Genomic DNA, 16,295 nt, shown 5'->3' on the forward strand with positions numbered 1-16,295 from the left:
GGGTTTTCTCTGCTGTGAAAGTGACAGATAAAGCAATATGACAAAAAGTTTGAAACCGCGTAGAAAATACTTACTCTAGGGTCCCTGCAGTGACTTTGACGTTTATGTTATTCTATTAGACCTCGTACATTCCCTCCTCAAAGGAAGAGCAACTGGAAATTCTAATGGGGTACCGTGGAAAGAATTTTGAGCGAATCGATATTGACCCAGGGCCCTCTAACACATTTTCCTTCATCCAGCTTACGTTCGAGAACACAGTGCCCCATCCCTTGAATCACGTAGGGAGAAGCGTTCTATCCCATTACCGTTAATTTCCCCATCTCGTCTACTTTTTACCCTTGTACATACGTCGTGGGTTTAAGAGTCTTTTGCATTTGTCTGTGACACCTTTTATTTGAATGGACTGTTTCAAAACGGAGGCCTGCCTTTCCGGTCTGGGGCTCCTGGTGGTCACGGCCTCCCACGATGCCCCGTGGCGGCCACCAGGGCAGAGCCACCTGGTAAGCGAGAGCAGTTTTCAGCATGACACTGTCACCGAGTCTGTACTTTCCAAGGCCACGTGGAACTTAACCTTCATAGCCACTGCAGGTTTGGGAGCAGAAAAGCTGAAAACCCTTTTGTTTAGAAGTCTGAGTGGTTTGTGGGGGGGGACCTTTTTTAGCGTTTGCATGCCAGCGCTCGCCCTGACGCTGTGAAACAGAGAGAGGGTGAAGCTCCCGGAGGCGGTGCGCTGGAGGATGAAGTGTTTGATAGCACTAGGGGGAAAGAAAATGCATGGTCAAGTTTCGTCTTCTAGTAGAGACTATCTAGCATGCAGAGTTTAGTGTGTTGAACCAGTGTATGGCATTGCTGTATCAAAGTTGTAAAATTAAGCATTATTTATTGAAAACTATGTATTTTTTTGTAAAAACCTGATCACATAGAGAATATCAGTGGCTTGTGCTTGTGCCCCAGTGGAACCGGCTTCGTGACCCAACCTCCTTGGTATGCAGTGTCATTGCTCAGGGTTGAAAATAGTACACCCCAATGTCTCTTTGCAAGAGTTTTTCACAGAGGAATACATTTGTTCAAAAGACTCTAATAAAATTGTGTGATCGATCTGCACTTGTGGTTTTCATGTGACTTTTTTGTTTTTTCGGGGTTTTTTTTTGTTTGTTTGTTTTGTTTGTTCCTTCCCCTTCCGGCTTTGCCTCGGGTAACCGCTTGGTTAATTCCTAAAGAGTTGTCCCCCTCACTGATCATCCCGGGCAGGCTGGAAACGCCCTGGATGTCCTGGACAGGAATAGGCCCCACAGGAAGGTTCTGGGCAGCGTGGAGAGCTGCTGAAAATGGGAATAAGCATGATAATAAGGCCTCGAGGCTTTTAACCGGCCAATGGAGGGAATAAAAGCATAAACAAAGTACAGAAAGGCAGATGAACGGCTCGGTCAGAAATGCTTGAGGTCGAAAATGAAGGGAAATTACCAGGGGCAGCTGCTGCTGTTGAAGGGATTAGCAGCCAACTCCATTTCTCTGTGTCTTTTTTTTTTTTTTTTTTTTTTCTAGCAACAATTTACAGCATAAATGTATTTTGACATAGAAACCATCCTGTATTGAGATTCTTGATATAAATGCTTTTATGGATGCCTGTAAGTGACCCTTGGAATTATTACCAGATTTTTTTTAAAGATGCGTTTACATGGTGAGTGTTTATCGTACATTAAATTCGGTTTCGTAGAAACACTTGTATTGTAACAGATTTCCAAGTGCACAATGAACACGGCCACCCTTAAGCTTTTAGTGACACCAAGTTTCACGGCCAAGCGTAGAGCAAATTTCAGAACCATCTCTGGCGACACTGATCATTGCTCGACCAATGTTTTCACTTTATTCCTGAATATTTTAGGATGTCTTTCACCTCGGTAGGGTTTTATTTTTATTTGATTTTGAAGGAAACAAAGAATACATCCGGTGCAAGTTTTATGTCGTAAAAAAGTTCCTTGCAGTTAGCAGTGAGGGATCCTGGATGTGTTTCAAATTATTCTTTGGGGCTCCTGGTGCTGTGTAGTGTGCTGCGTGCCTTTCAATGCTGTGGATTTTTTAAAAATAGGAATTATTTTTTAATGCCATAGTTAAATTTATCGAAGGGACTTCAGCTAAAATGTCACTGGTAGGAAAAGATATAAAGTGTGAAAACGTTGACATTACTGTCCTCCCAGTAGATGTAGGAATGGAAGAGGGAGGTGATGTACCCTCAGTCTAGGGATTGCTTATCTATAAGGTGCCAGAAAAAATGGTATGGCCTGGACAGAAAGCCTTGACCCAAATGCAGATGACCGTCTTGTTGGACGATACGTTGGTTCTACCTGAAAGTAAACACTTGAATGACACGTGTAGCTTGGTGAGTTTGCAATAATGACATCCTCATTTGGACATTGGCCAAAGCGTATAGGACTTTGCATGTTGATGTTTTGAGCACAGTGGGAGTGGAGAGAGGCCTCAGCAGATGACTCACTTTCACTTTACATCTTGTCATCCCATAAGACTGAATCACAGGGCTACAGATGTTGTCATCTATGATCAGTATGAAAACTGGACCCAGTCACGATGGGCCACACGCCAATAGATCTGGAAAAGTTAAGGGAGATGCGGATCGCCCTTCGAATTTCACTTTCCGTGAAGTCGTCACCAGGGCACATCAGCTGAGCTCATGTGCCGTAGATGCCCATCATTCACTGTCCTTGATGTCCCACACTCCCCTTTCTTGCCGGACTTAGTGACCACCTTCCACCCGCCGCCCCAACCGGGCCTAATACGGTCGGGTGACCACCAACTCGATGACAGCACCCGGAACTCATCTGACCCCTCTCAAGAGTTCCAATGAACTAATAATCAGACTGTTTCCCAGACTTGGGGTCGAAAACAGAGACTGGCCTAGTTCTCTGCAGGATTTGTATTGAGAGGTCATGAGGAGACTCTTAGGGGTAGAGTAGCCATGACAAGCCGAAATGAGGCTGAAACCAAAAGGAAAAACCTGGAAGACAGAGACGAGGAGGCAGAAGCCGTGAGGGAAAATCACATGTCTTCTGAAAGAAGTGCCGTGTGTCTGGGGAAGGGGACAGGGTTCCGGTGGCTTTCTGGCCCCAGTTCAGCAGGTTTATGCAGTTCATCAGTGGCTGCTGACAACCTACCCAAGAATCACTTGGCCATGTTTCCCAACTAACAAAAACTTAACTTGGGCTTGAATGACAATATGATCCGGCCAAGGAAAAGACCTTCTCTTGCCTCCCTTGCAGAGACAGGTGGCCCGCTGCCTGTGTGTGAGTCCCGTTTGCTCAGATTTTCTCGTCAATGTGGCCAAGCCCAAACGGTAACCCACTCGTATTTCCTTGGGATTATTTGCACGGGTCCGCGTTTCTTTTAACCCAATGAGTAAAAGTAAATACAGTCTAAGTAGCCAACGCATTGGGAGGATGGGCGAAATGTTGGGAAATAGATAGAATTTAGTCACACTCGCAGAAGTGGAAAGTTGAAACAAAAAAAATGGTCGAGAGAAAAAAATAGCGAGAGTTGTCACCAAGAGGATATTGGGTTTCACTGCTGAAGTCCTAGGACGATTTTTAGGAAATCTTTACATTAAAGGCTCAAGATGAAGATTCAGGATGACACAATACCCTTCCCTCATCTTCACGCCTCGAGTGTGTCCCGACTTGTCTGCTGAGATCCGGCTCTCCCATGTGCCTTGGTCCTCCGCACGACCTGTCTCACCGCCAGATGAGGCCACATGGTGTTTGACCAAATACATGGTGTCTTAAAAGGAAGAGGTCCTCAAATACTACGGACTCCTCTATTTGTCCTATTTCGTTAATATGTTGGCTTTCTAACTCGTAGAATGTCACCAGCAACACGCTTAGGGGGGTGAGCACAGAGGAAACTCACAGAGCTACAACAACAGAGAAAAAGAAGGGCAAGAAAGTAGCAGATTAACAGGGAACCTGTAAAAAGTGAACAAACAGCTCAAAAGACACATCGTTTTGTGTAACGACAGACAGCGTGACTCCAGCGGTCCTGAGCGTCTTAGTGTATTACGTATCGCGTTACCAAAATCAGTGTTTCTTATTTTTTTTTAAGTTTCTTTATTTTGAGAAAGAGACAGCATGAGTGGGGAAGGGGGAGAGAGAAAGAGAGAGAGGGAGAATCCCAAGCAGGCACCCCGCTGTCACCACAGAGCCCAAAACGGGGTTCCGACACACACCGTGAGATCATGACCTGAGCCGAAATCAAGGGTGGGACACTTAACCGACTGAGCCACCCAGCGCCCCCAAAACCAGTGTTTATAATGGTGATGCTAAGTCATCAGGAAAAGCTTCAATCATGTTAACTTTGGACTATTGAACAAAGCAGGAAGGTAAGAAACTTCAAATATTTCTACTCAACATAATTTTATTTATTGAAAAAAAACATTTTTCATGTTTATTTTTGAGAGAGAGTGGCAGAGAGCAAGCAGGGGAGGGGCAGAGAGAGAGGGAGACACAGAATCCGAAACAGGCTCCAGGCTCCGAGCTGTCAGCACAGAGCCCAACGCGGGGCTTGAACTCATGAACCCTGAGATTATGACCTGAGCCGAAGTCGGACACTTAACCAACTGAGCCTCTCAGGCCTCTGTAAATCTGATTTTTCTCTTGGTTGACGTTACATTAATGGGAATGGAGAAGGAAGGGAGGGGGCTATTTGAGAGAGATCCAGACAACTCTTTTTTGTGACATTTGATAGGTTAGTCATCAGAAAAAAGCATCTGTAGAGAAATGTCCTTGGAGTAGAGTCACCTGGGGCGCCCCCATTAATACCTGTGGGGCTGGCCCTGGTTCTCTGCCCCCTTCTCCTTCCATCTGTTCCCTGGACGCTGCCTTCCCTGTCCCCCCTTCCCTGGAAGTGGAAGGGGCCAGCATGACCTGGGGAGCCCAGGCTCTGCAGCGTGAACCCCCTGGCTTCCAGGCCTGGGTCTGCCAGTCTCTGCCATGTGTCCCTGGAGAAGTTCCTTAACCGCACTGTGCCTCCTTGTCCACTGGATGTTACACGAGAGCCCAAGCGTAAGCTGTTGCGGGAGTAAATGAGACCCTCGGGTCACAGTAAGTAAAAAATACTGCCTTGGGGCTTGTCATCGTACGAGAACAGGGACCCTTCTGCCTTGTTGGGCCCGGCATCCCTGGAACCGGGCACAGAAGCCGGGGGTAGCTTCCTAAAATGTGCATTGAATGATTGACCAAAAGTGAGATAATGGACTGGAAAGCCCTTGTTCCAGGGCTCTGGGGAAGCATCTTGATGGAGACACTGAGTGGCCAACCCTTTGGGAGTAAAGAAAAGTCCCCCCAGTGGTGACCACTCAGGATTTCAGATCAGAAACCTGTTCGGTTCTTGCAAAGGAACTGTGAGCAGAAAACAGACTGGCCTCGGTGACTTTCTCTCCAGTATTCTCCTCCCCTCGGGAGAGGAAGGGGAAGGATAGCACTTTGCTGATGTGACAGGAGAGGCTTTCTGAGCGGATTTCAACCACGGGGTCCTGCAGCGACCCACTTGAAGGGTGTCATTCACATGGATGATAGATGGGATGATGCGATGTCTTAAAGACATCGTAGGGAAACAATTTAAGTAGTGAGACAAAACCCCACGGTCACTGCAGTAGGTCATAATTACCCCCACATCAGGATGGTCACTTTGACTTGCTCTATGCCTACAACAAGCTGTGGTTTCAGTCCGTTCTCTGCTCCTCAAGGAGCACGTAGGAAGGCACAGAGTAAGAGTTAGAAATGATCTTTCGGGGGCGTCCGAGTGGCTCGGTTGGGCGTCTGGTTCTCGATTTGGGTTCAGGTCATGATCCCAGGATCGTGGGGTCAACCTGGGTGTTGGGCTCTGGACTGAGTGTGGAGCTTGCTTGGGATTCTCTCTCTCTGTCCATGTCTGTCTGTCTGTCTCTCTCTGCCCTTCTCCCTACTTGCGCTCACTCTCTAAAAAAGGAAAAACAAAACAATAAATAAAAATACATGATTTTTTGAGACATTGTGATTTTTAAAAATAAATCCATAGTCTCCGAACTGTAATAAGCTAGTGGTTGTTAGTTAGAAATGACCATGTACACGTCCCTGTTCACGTGGAGAAATTGTGTCTTAGTGCAGCAGTCCGAGAGAGGCTGAGAGGCCACTCAGCAGCTCCAGAATTGTGTGAGATCCTCTGAGGGATGGGGGAGCAGGGGGGAACAAGAGTGCTTTCTCTCTGTTCATTTTCTAGCTTACAAAAATGAAGAGATTTTCCCTTATTGACATTTCATAATTGGATTAACAGCAGGGCCTGTATATAATTTTGAAAACAATATGTACAATGGGGGTAACTGCTCAAAAAATGTAGGAGCTAAAATTGCACGATGAGACAAGGTTAGAGGCCTCTGTTCTGGAAAGAAGAGACGGCAAGTTATAAGGCAGGGCCCGGGGATGGAGAAGAGAGACTGACTTCCGGTGCTGTTGAGTCCCGAGGCCGAGGCTAGCTGCACGTATGAGGTACTTATGTCCCCCTCTGGTTCCCTGATTCTCATACATAGATTGGTGGCCGACCTAGATCATATTTAAGGTTTCTTTCAGGTCTAACAAATAATACGATTTGTTCCTATTTATTGAGGCTCACAGTGCCTGTTTGGAGCCATCAGTATAGACCCAACCTCTCAGAGCTGGCAGGAAGTACTATTGAAGGGATAGGGCCAGGCAGCCAGACGCTTTGTGGCCTGTGGACGTCAGGAAAGGCAAGCCCTAACTGAGGTTGTCCACATTGACAACACTTCAAACACTCAGTGGACCGAACTAAGTGGTCATTGCCACCTGTGTTTTATTGTTTGGAGGATAGGTAGTCTGTGGTTTTGAAGGCCCTGGTTACTCCGTTCCAGGATAGATCTTTTGTGTTCGAACTTTATAATCAGTTTTACAAATTTTACAATAATTTACAATTCTTTTTACCAGCCCAGCAAATACTCAAAATCAAGTTCGAGTTAATTCTTTGGGGGGGGGGGGGGGGGAGTATATTGCCATCTCATTTGACAAACTTCTTTAAGTGAGAAAATGTGAGCACAGTATAGCATTAATGCAGACACCATAACATTTTATGAAGCACAAATCTGGTTTGTAAACCTACCAAACAAATATCAAAAGTCACATACTCAAAAATGCAGACTTCTGGGTGCATTTCACAAAATACTGATGCAGTGTGTTTGGAATGAGACCTAGAATCTATATTTTTCATCACGTTACCAGCCAATTCTGAGTCTCTTGGGTCACAGATCAGCTTCTGAGATCAACGGACCTTAAATCAGTGAGGGGATCACACGAAAACCAAAATGGTTCTGTCACGAATTAGTGTCTCGGGTCACATAGTAATTTCCGAGGCTGAGGTGAGCACGGGACCCTGGCTGGAGGAGACAGGGAAGAGGTATGAGGCTCGAGGGCCACCTGGGAGAACAGGACTTTCTAGGCCGTGTGCATGTGGGGAGCTGAGGACTATAAACTGGAAGCCATTCATTCTCTCTGGAGCCACAGCATGGAGGGATCATGGGGAGTTGGGGGAGGGGTGGGCAGCAGGAAATCCATGCTGGTTGAATCTTTGGTTTGGGTCTGGGATGGGGCAGTGCTTTGGGTCGATTTCCTGGGGTGTTTTTCAAAAACTTTTTTGTATTTATTTATTTTGGGGCGAGGGGCAGAGAGAGGGAGTCAGGGGATCCGAAGCGGGCTCTGCGCTGACAGCAGTGAGCCAGATTCGGGGCTCGAACTCATGAACCACGAGATCGTGACCTGAGCTGAAGTCGGACGCTCAACCCACTGAGCCACCCAGGTGCCTGACTTTCCTGGTTTTTAAACTCATTTATGCCTCCTCACTCTGTCTGGCTCCTTTGGAGTCTTGTTGAGACCTGAGATCCACATTTCACACATGTGCCCTGAGAGTTGGGATAAACCAAACTATGTGAAATCGACACCGTGGTTTTCCCATTGCTTACCCACTGAGTGGTGCTGCCATGGGGGTTAGGAGGAGGGTGGGCAGAATTGGGAAAAAAAAAAAAAAAAAAAAACCAACAGAAGGGGAAACCTATAAGTCTGTGAACACTCAACACTGCTGACTATTTAACATAGTTCTGATGCTGACTTAACCTCTCCGTGCGTTTACTCATCTGAAAAGTGGGGCAACAACCCTGACAGGTGTCATGCCCCTGGTATCATAAGGCACGGAAATAAAAATGATGGCGGTTTTTAAATAATAGGCAGATGGTAATGGTGCATTCGGATTTTTGCCCACCTATAAAATAAAGATCGTAATCTTTGCTTCCTAAGGGTGTTCTACTGGTTAATGAACATTGCAAAGCTTTCTGAGACGTACCAGCTGAAATTACCTGGCATTAAAACTGGCCTCTGATGGTCTGAAGCTGGGGACTAAGGCAGAGGGAAGAAAAAGGAGAAATCCAGTTTGGGGCTGACGACTTGTTCTACGCCTTAGCCTACAGAATAAAATACAAGAGCGAGATGTTCTGCAAGAGATGACAAAGAATCAAACAGGGACGTTTCCCACATAATTAGAGGGAGCAGATAAAACCATAACAACAACAACAACAACAACAACAACTAGCCCCCATGTAACGTTAGTGCAATCGTTACCTCCTGAACACAGTGGATCCTTGGCATAAGAAGTCTCCGCAGCGGAACATGAGGGAGAGACAAGAAGGACAGGAGGAGATGGCCTGGCACATCCCGGGGGATTTATCGTGTGCCTGAGATGGAATGTGACAGTGAGTGGTGAAGTCTGTATGGTCCAGGGAGAAAGAGGAACAGAATGCAGGAGTGCAGGTTCCGTGGAGGCTGCTCCCCGTTGACCAGTCCAGACCTGAGCTGGAGCAGACAGAGGCTTAAGAAGAACGGAGGGCCAGATCGTTCATGCTACGGGCGAGGGTGGTGGAAAATCATTCAGGGTAGAAGGCACAAGGGAAACTGGCCAGGTGCAGGAGGAGGGTGGGTACTTGCCTCACAGAAACCCACACGAGTGGGATCACTAGGGCCCCTCCGGCACTGCCCGCCCACTTGCTCAAAGTGGTTTCTGCCTGGAACCTATACCGGCAGGAGCTGCGCAGTGGGCCCCAAAAGCGATCTGGGGGGTGGATACCAACGCAGAGCCCTGGAAGAATCACATGGAGGCCGTGGAAGCAACGCAGTACTAATCGGGGCCACCATTGCCCCAGTCAAATCCCACTTACAGAATTACTCTTTGAAGGCAGCTCCGTTAAGATTGGGAGGTATGTTAGTCAGGATTCTCCAGGGAGGCAGAACCAGTGGGACGTGTATATGCAAAGAGGGAAATGTATTGGAGTAGACCAATGGGATAAACTGAACGGGGTAGACCAGCAGGCTGGAGACTTGGGGAAGCGCTTCAGTTCGACTCCGAAGGATCAGGAAGGGCTAATGTTGCAGCTGAAGTCTGAAGACGGCCGATGGCGAATCCCTCCCTTGCTCAAGAGAGGTCGGTCTTCTTGTTTTCTTTTTTCTTTCTTTCTTTTTTTTTTTAATATGAAATTTATTGTCAAATCGGTTTCCACACAACACCCAGGGCTCATCCCAACAGGTGCCCTCCTCAATGCCCGTCACCCAGCCTCCCCTCCCTCCCACCCCCCATCAACCCTCAGTTTGTTCTCAGTTTTTAAGAGTCTCTTATGCTTTGGCTCCCTCCCTCTCTAACTTTTTTTTTCCTTCCCCTCCCCCATGGGTTCCTGTTAAGTTTCTCAGGATCCACATAAGAGTGAAAACATATGGCACCTGTCTTTCTCTGCCTGACTGATTTCACTTAGCGTAACCCTCTCCAGTTCCATCCGCGTTGCTACAAAAGGCCAGATTTCATTCTTTCTCGTTGCCACATAGTATTCCATTGTGTATATAAACCACAATTTCTTTATCTCTTTTTGTTTTCTTCATGCCCTTCACCCGACTGGAGGAGACTCCTGCGCAACTATGGAGAGCAACCTGCTTTACTCAACGTCCGTCAACTTCAACGTTAGAGTCTCATCCCCAAACACGTCCACCCAAATAGCCAGGGTAAAGTTTGACCAAACATCAAGGTCCCGTGGCCCAGCCAAGTTGACCCAGAAAATGACGCATCAGAGAAGGGAAAAGCAGAAGCCTGCAACTCGCGTAAGGACAAGAACGTGAGGGGGATCTGCCTTCTCCATCTGGAGAAGTTGGCCTCTCCGAGGCAGTCAGTGCTACGGACATATCCCCGGCTACTTTCTGGCCATGCTGTAACAACCTAAGGAACACCTTGTAGGACAAGGTAGGCCTTTTGTAAACCCAGAACTGCTCAACCTGGCATTCGAGGACTCTATGACCCGGTCCCGAACCTTTTCCCCAAACTCAGTTAGGTGACACGGCTCTGCCTTTGTTGCTTCGTTTTGCCCCTTTCCCTTCCTGTGTTCCTTCAGGGCCCCATGGGCAAGGCAGGGGGAACGTGCTGTGGGAAGGAGCTGGCGAGATGAGGATACAGGACTTCGGAGGCACCAGTGAGATGACACGAAGTCATGTGCTCAGCCCTCGCAGCGATCCCAGGAAGCAGGCGGTCCTCAGCGTTCCCATTCTGCAGATGATAATGCCGTCATTGGCAGCTCGCCTCACAGCCAGAGAAAGGCCAAACCAGGTGGGGTGGGGCCCACACAGTCTGGCTTCTGCTGACGGGACATCTTTCTCTGTCTCAACCTCCCCATGAATTGGGACAAGAAGTCACCCCTCGATTTTATAATATAGGGACTTGGGCTATCAAGGCTCTGGACTCTATCCCTTCTGTGAAGCTCTCCGTGGTGGGCTTTGTTATACTCTCAATATCTCCTCCCCTCCACTAGGTAATTCTGACCGCTGGCCCCTTCACGCCCCTTCCCTCCACACATCGTGGGGCCGGGATTTGGCTCTTACCAGTATTGTCAACACAACACCATCTGTTGGCTCCAGGACTGGTCAGAGATGGGCAGATGGTCCAACTCAGGCCAACGAAAGAGGCTCGCTCGCCCCTTCTGGATGGTAACGTGAAAAGTTCTGAAGCCCGGAGCGGCTGCATCCATCTGGCCATCAGAGGGAAAGCCAGACTGAAGCTAACCATGAGGTCATAAGCGGCAAAGCCGAGAAACGCAAATATGGGTTGCTGTTGTTAGGCCTTTAGGGCAAACAGACCGGGAACCACCTTCCCTGCGGATGTCTCGGGTGAGCCTGGAAACCTGGCTCACGGTTCAGCCAATTCCAGTTGGGTCTGCATTCCAATAGTGAGAGCATTCCAAGAAGCTCTCTTGTGATCTCTCAACCGGTGGCGATCTCCCTTTTCCTTAGAGCACCGTTAACTGCTTAACTCACTGCTAATTTGACACAGTCACATGTCTGCCCCTTCATGTTTAAGGTAAGGTATTAGGTGTTTCCTTTCAGATTTATGCCTTAATTCCTCATCCAGATTGTAAACTAAGGTCTTTGACATCTTCCAAGAATCCATAATGGTAGTTCGTTACTAAGTGTTTACAAGAATGCATTTGGGAGGACCAAAGCAGGAGGCATCACAATCCCAGACTTTGGCCTCTACTACAAAGCTGTCATCATCAAGACAGCATGGTATTGGCACAGAAACAGGCACATAGACCAATGGAATAGAATAGAAACCCCAGAACTAGACCCACAAACGTATGGCTAATCTTTGACAAAGCAGGAAAGAACATCCAATGGAAAAAAGACAGTCTGTTTAACAAATGGTGCTGGGAGAACTGGACAGCAACATGCATAAGGTTGAAACTAGACCACTTTCTCACACCATTCATAAAAATAAACTCAAAATGGATAAAGGACCTGAATGTGAGACAGGAAACCATCAAAACCCTAGAGGAGAAAGCAGGAAAAGACCTCTCTGACCTCAGCCGTAGCAATCTCTTACTCGACACATCCCCAAAGGCAAGGGAATTAAAAGCAAAAATGAACTACTGGGACCTTATGAAGATAAAAAGCTTCTGCACAGCAAAGAAAACAACCAACAAAACTAAAAGGCAACCAACGGAATGGGAAAAGATATTTGCAAATGACATATCAGACAAAGGGCTAGTATCCAAAATCTATAAAGAGCTCACCAAACTCCACACCCGAAAAACAAATAACCCAGTGAAGAAATGGGCAGAAAACATGAATAGACACTTCTCTAAAGAAGACATCCGGATGGCCAACAGGCACATGAAAAGATGCTCAACGTCGCTCCTCATCAGGGAAATACAAATCAAAACCACCCTCAGATATCACCTCACGCCAGTCAGAGTGGCCAAAATGAACAAATCAGGAGACTATAGATGCTGGAGAGGATGTGGAGAAACGGGAACCTTCTTGCACTGTTGGTGGGAATGCAAACTGGTGCAACCGCTCTGGAAAACAGTGTGGAGGTTCCTCAAAAAATTAAAAATAGGTCTACCCTATGACTCAGCAATAGCACTGCTAGGAATTTACCCAAGGGATACAGGAGTACTGATGCATTGGGGCACTTGTACCCCAATGATTATAACAGAGCGTTCAACAATAGCCAAATTATGGAAAGAGCCTAAATGTCCATCAACTGATGAATGGATAAAGAAATTGTGGTTTATATACACAATGGAGTACTACGTGGCAATGAGAAAGAACGAAATATGGCCCTTTGTAGCAACGTGGATGGAACTGGAGAGTGTGATGCTAAGTGAAATAAGCCATACAGAGAAAGACAGATACCATATGGTGTCACTCTTAGGTGGATCCTGAGAAACTTAACAGGAACCCATGGGGGAGGGGAAGGAAAAAAAAAAAAAAAGAGGTTAGAGTGGAAGAGAGCCAAAACATAAGAGACTCTTAAAAACTGAGAACAAACTGAGGGTTGATGGGGGGGGGGGGTGATGGGTATGGAGGAGGGCACCTTTTGGGACGAGCACTGGGTGTTGTATGGAAACCAATTTGACAATAAACTTCATATATTGAAAAATAAATAAATAAACCAAATTTCTCTCACACACAAAAAAACAAAACAAAAAAAGAATGCATTTGGGGACCACATAACATAATCACAGTGTCTTTACCTAAAGGTGTCTAGGGTAGCAATCAAAGAGGAACGGGGCAGTGACGGCTTTGATGTGTGCGGTCTGGGAATTCAGATATTCCAGGTGTCGTGACGCCCTGGTTTCTCTGCAACTGAGGAGTTTTCCAGGACATAGGACTTACGAGTTTCAACGTCAGAAAGCCCCAGGCACACCAGGATAATCTGATCCCCACTGGCACTGCTGAACCTTCTTCATTCGATCCAACTGCAAGGACTAGAGGGGTGTAAACATGTCAACAGTTGTTAGAACAGAATCTCACGATTAGAAATGCAGTCTCCGACCATCCAGAGTTGTCTTGGGCCAGGTTTGCCGGTAACAGTAATATATATTATTAAATTATTTATAACCCCCCCTTTTTTTTTAAATGTCCCCAACTTTGCAAAACTGGAATTATTTAATCTTACAGAAGAAGCGTCATCGCCTGCCTTGCCCAAGGCATCACAGATAATCAGGTGGTAGCTGCAGTCCCGAAACCTCCAACTTCTCCTGGGAGAGCGTGTCCCCGTCACTGTGCTCTAATCGATAACCCAGCCGTTGTAATTATGTTACTTCCTTCTTTAAAACTTTCGGTGGCTGTTGTATTTTTCTGCACTTGTGACTCGAGTTCTTAGCAATCATGTGTGGGATAAGTGGATGAGCTGAGAAATGCTGGATCTCCCCTCTTATTTACACAGCAGCAAATCCCCAAGGAAAAACAGGGTTTGGGTTTGTGTGGTGTCTGAGAGGAACCTCTACGGAGTGCCTTACAGATGGCTAAGGGATGAATGCTGTGGGGGTGTGATTATTAATGATTACTAATGATGTGATGTGACTATTAATGGGCAGCCACAGCTCTTTGTTTTGTAGGAAAGGCCAGTCAAGAACTTTTAGACAAAATATAGGGGACTCGGGCGTGGTTAATGTCATGTCGACCTGAGGGCAATAACAGATGCCCAGATAGCTGGTAAAAGGTTTCGTGGTGCATGTGGAAGGGCGTTTCTGGAACAGATTAACATTTGAATCAGTAGACTGAGTAGAGAAGACCACTGGCACCAAGGTCTTGAGGGTCCCTTTAGAATAAAGAGGTGAGGACAGGTCGGATTCCTCTCTGCCTGACCTGGTGAGCTGGGATGTCCATCATCTCCTGCCCTAAGACCTCGGAGTTCTTCGTTCTTGGGTCTTTGGCGGGAGGGGGGGGTTCTTCATTCTTGGGTCTTTGGCTGGGGGGGGGATGGTGCTGACCCCAGTGGCTTCCTGGTTCTCAAGGCTTCTGCCTTGGAATGAATTAAACGGCCTGGTTCTCCAGTGTGCAAATAGCGGATCACGGCATTCTGAACCTCCGTAACTGCATGAGCCAGTTCCCATATTGAATCTCCCCTTATCTATTTCTATATATCCTGTTGGTTCTGCTTCTCTGGGGAGCCCTGACTAATGGAGACCCCCGACTAGTGAAGACCCCCATTCCTATTTCCAAACCCTAAATATCAAGAACGACCTTTGTCCTACTTCCAACTAATTCAATTCTTGAAAATGCCAAACTATGTAAAACACGTTATTTGGAAAATAATCAGCAAATTATATTAATTATTAAGAAAACACCATTTGGTAAATTTTTTTAGTAGTTGAAGCTTGATCTTTTTTTTTTTTTTTTTTTTTTCCTTTCTGAGAAATAAGGCCCCAGATAGGCTAAGAAAACAGTTATGGCTCTTTTCCAGCGATGGGCAGTGGTTCTATTAGCTTTGGGGTTTTTCTTTTTCTTTTTTGTTCGTTATTTTTCTTTTGGTTTGTAAAGGCCTCTAGTAATCTTCAGAATGAAAGATACCATGTAATGAGTCTTACTATTATATTTGATACATTTTTGTAGTTATTATTTTAAAAATGAAACATGTAAAAATCATTTATTTCATTTGCTACATGGAGAAGTATCAGCATATTAACATAGCCGTAAAGTTACTATGCCATAGACAGAAAATTCGTTTTGAATATGTAATGTGGGTAAGTAATGAGGTAAGAAAATATGAGGGCTTACGAGAGAAAAATACAAATATTCATGGTTGCCCACGTCATTCCACTGGAACTTCTCTAATTATGCTACAAAACGTCATAAGACATAGCAGACACTAAGTGCTGAGTAATGGCCTGACACCAAATGTAATTCTTGCTACTCATGAAATAGTTGCTTTTCCCATGAGCAAGATTCAAAAAATGCTAATAAAATATTTACTAGCTATTACTTTTCTTGACCTATTAGTGGAGTTCACTAATGGACTCAGGCTTCCTAGACAGAACGTTCTATGTATTTCTTTAGCATCTAAGCCAGTAGCCCTCCTGTATGGTGTATCTGTGGTACTTTCTGAACTCTAAGGTCCCGTGCTTTTCAAGGTCACACGTGGTCGTGAACCCGCTGTACTGGCACGTCCCAAACATCCCAGGCAGCCAGGGGTCCTAGGTGCAAGCAGTAGGAGTCGGCTCTGGTTAACAGAAAACAAGTGATTGGAAATAGAATCTTCTGGAAGCCTGCAGACCCTGGTCCAGAACCAGGCAGAAACAAGGAAGGCTACATGTCAGCACCTTGCCCCCAAAGCCCCTCCACAAAAGCCATCCAGTGGGGCCTTCTGTGCTGCTTCAGGGAACACGAGGTTTCTCAACCCTCTTGATCTCTGTCAGTGCTCAGTACGGGACACTGACCCTGTCCCCGTGGCTGTGACTCCCCCAGAAATGCAACATCACCATCACCATGGGGATTTCCCCACATTTCTGGATCCAAGTTCTAGTGTGCTGGGAACATGTGTTCTGGTCTCTTTTAGCTTTGACAGTGAGAGGCAGCCACACGTATGAGGTGGGGAGTTTCGTAAGGGGGGAAATGGATTCTGATGCAGGGAGAAATCGAAAGGACGAGTAGAGAAATGTCACACGTGTATGCTTGCACACACACGAGGTTACAGACAGATAGTCATGCTGGTGTTGGACAGACTTTTGTGTCAGTTTTATACTGAGCCTGCAAAAGAACGGGGGAACTCTTCCTTCCGCACGCTCTAGAAAGGTTTTAACTAACACCGGCGATCTCCCATGAAACTCTTTTATTATTTGAGGTGGCTTGAGAGGAGGGAAATAGAGTTAATGCCAATTTGTTTTGGTATCTTTCATACGCATTCAGTAGAAAGATTTTGAAATACAGGAACTCATA

This window comes from Neofelis nebulosa, chromosome 9 (assembly GCF_028018385.1).
Source record: "Neofelis nebulosa isolate mNeoNeb1 chromosome 9, mNeoNeb1.pri, whole genome shotgun sequence".
NCBI classification, from domain to species: Eukaryota; Metazoa; Chordata; class Mammalia; order Carnivora; family Felidae; genus Neofelis; species Neofelis nebulosa.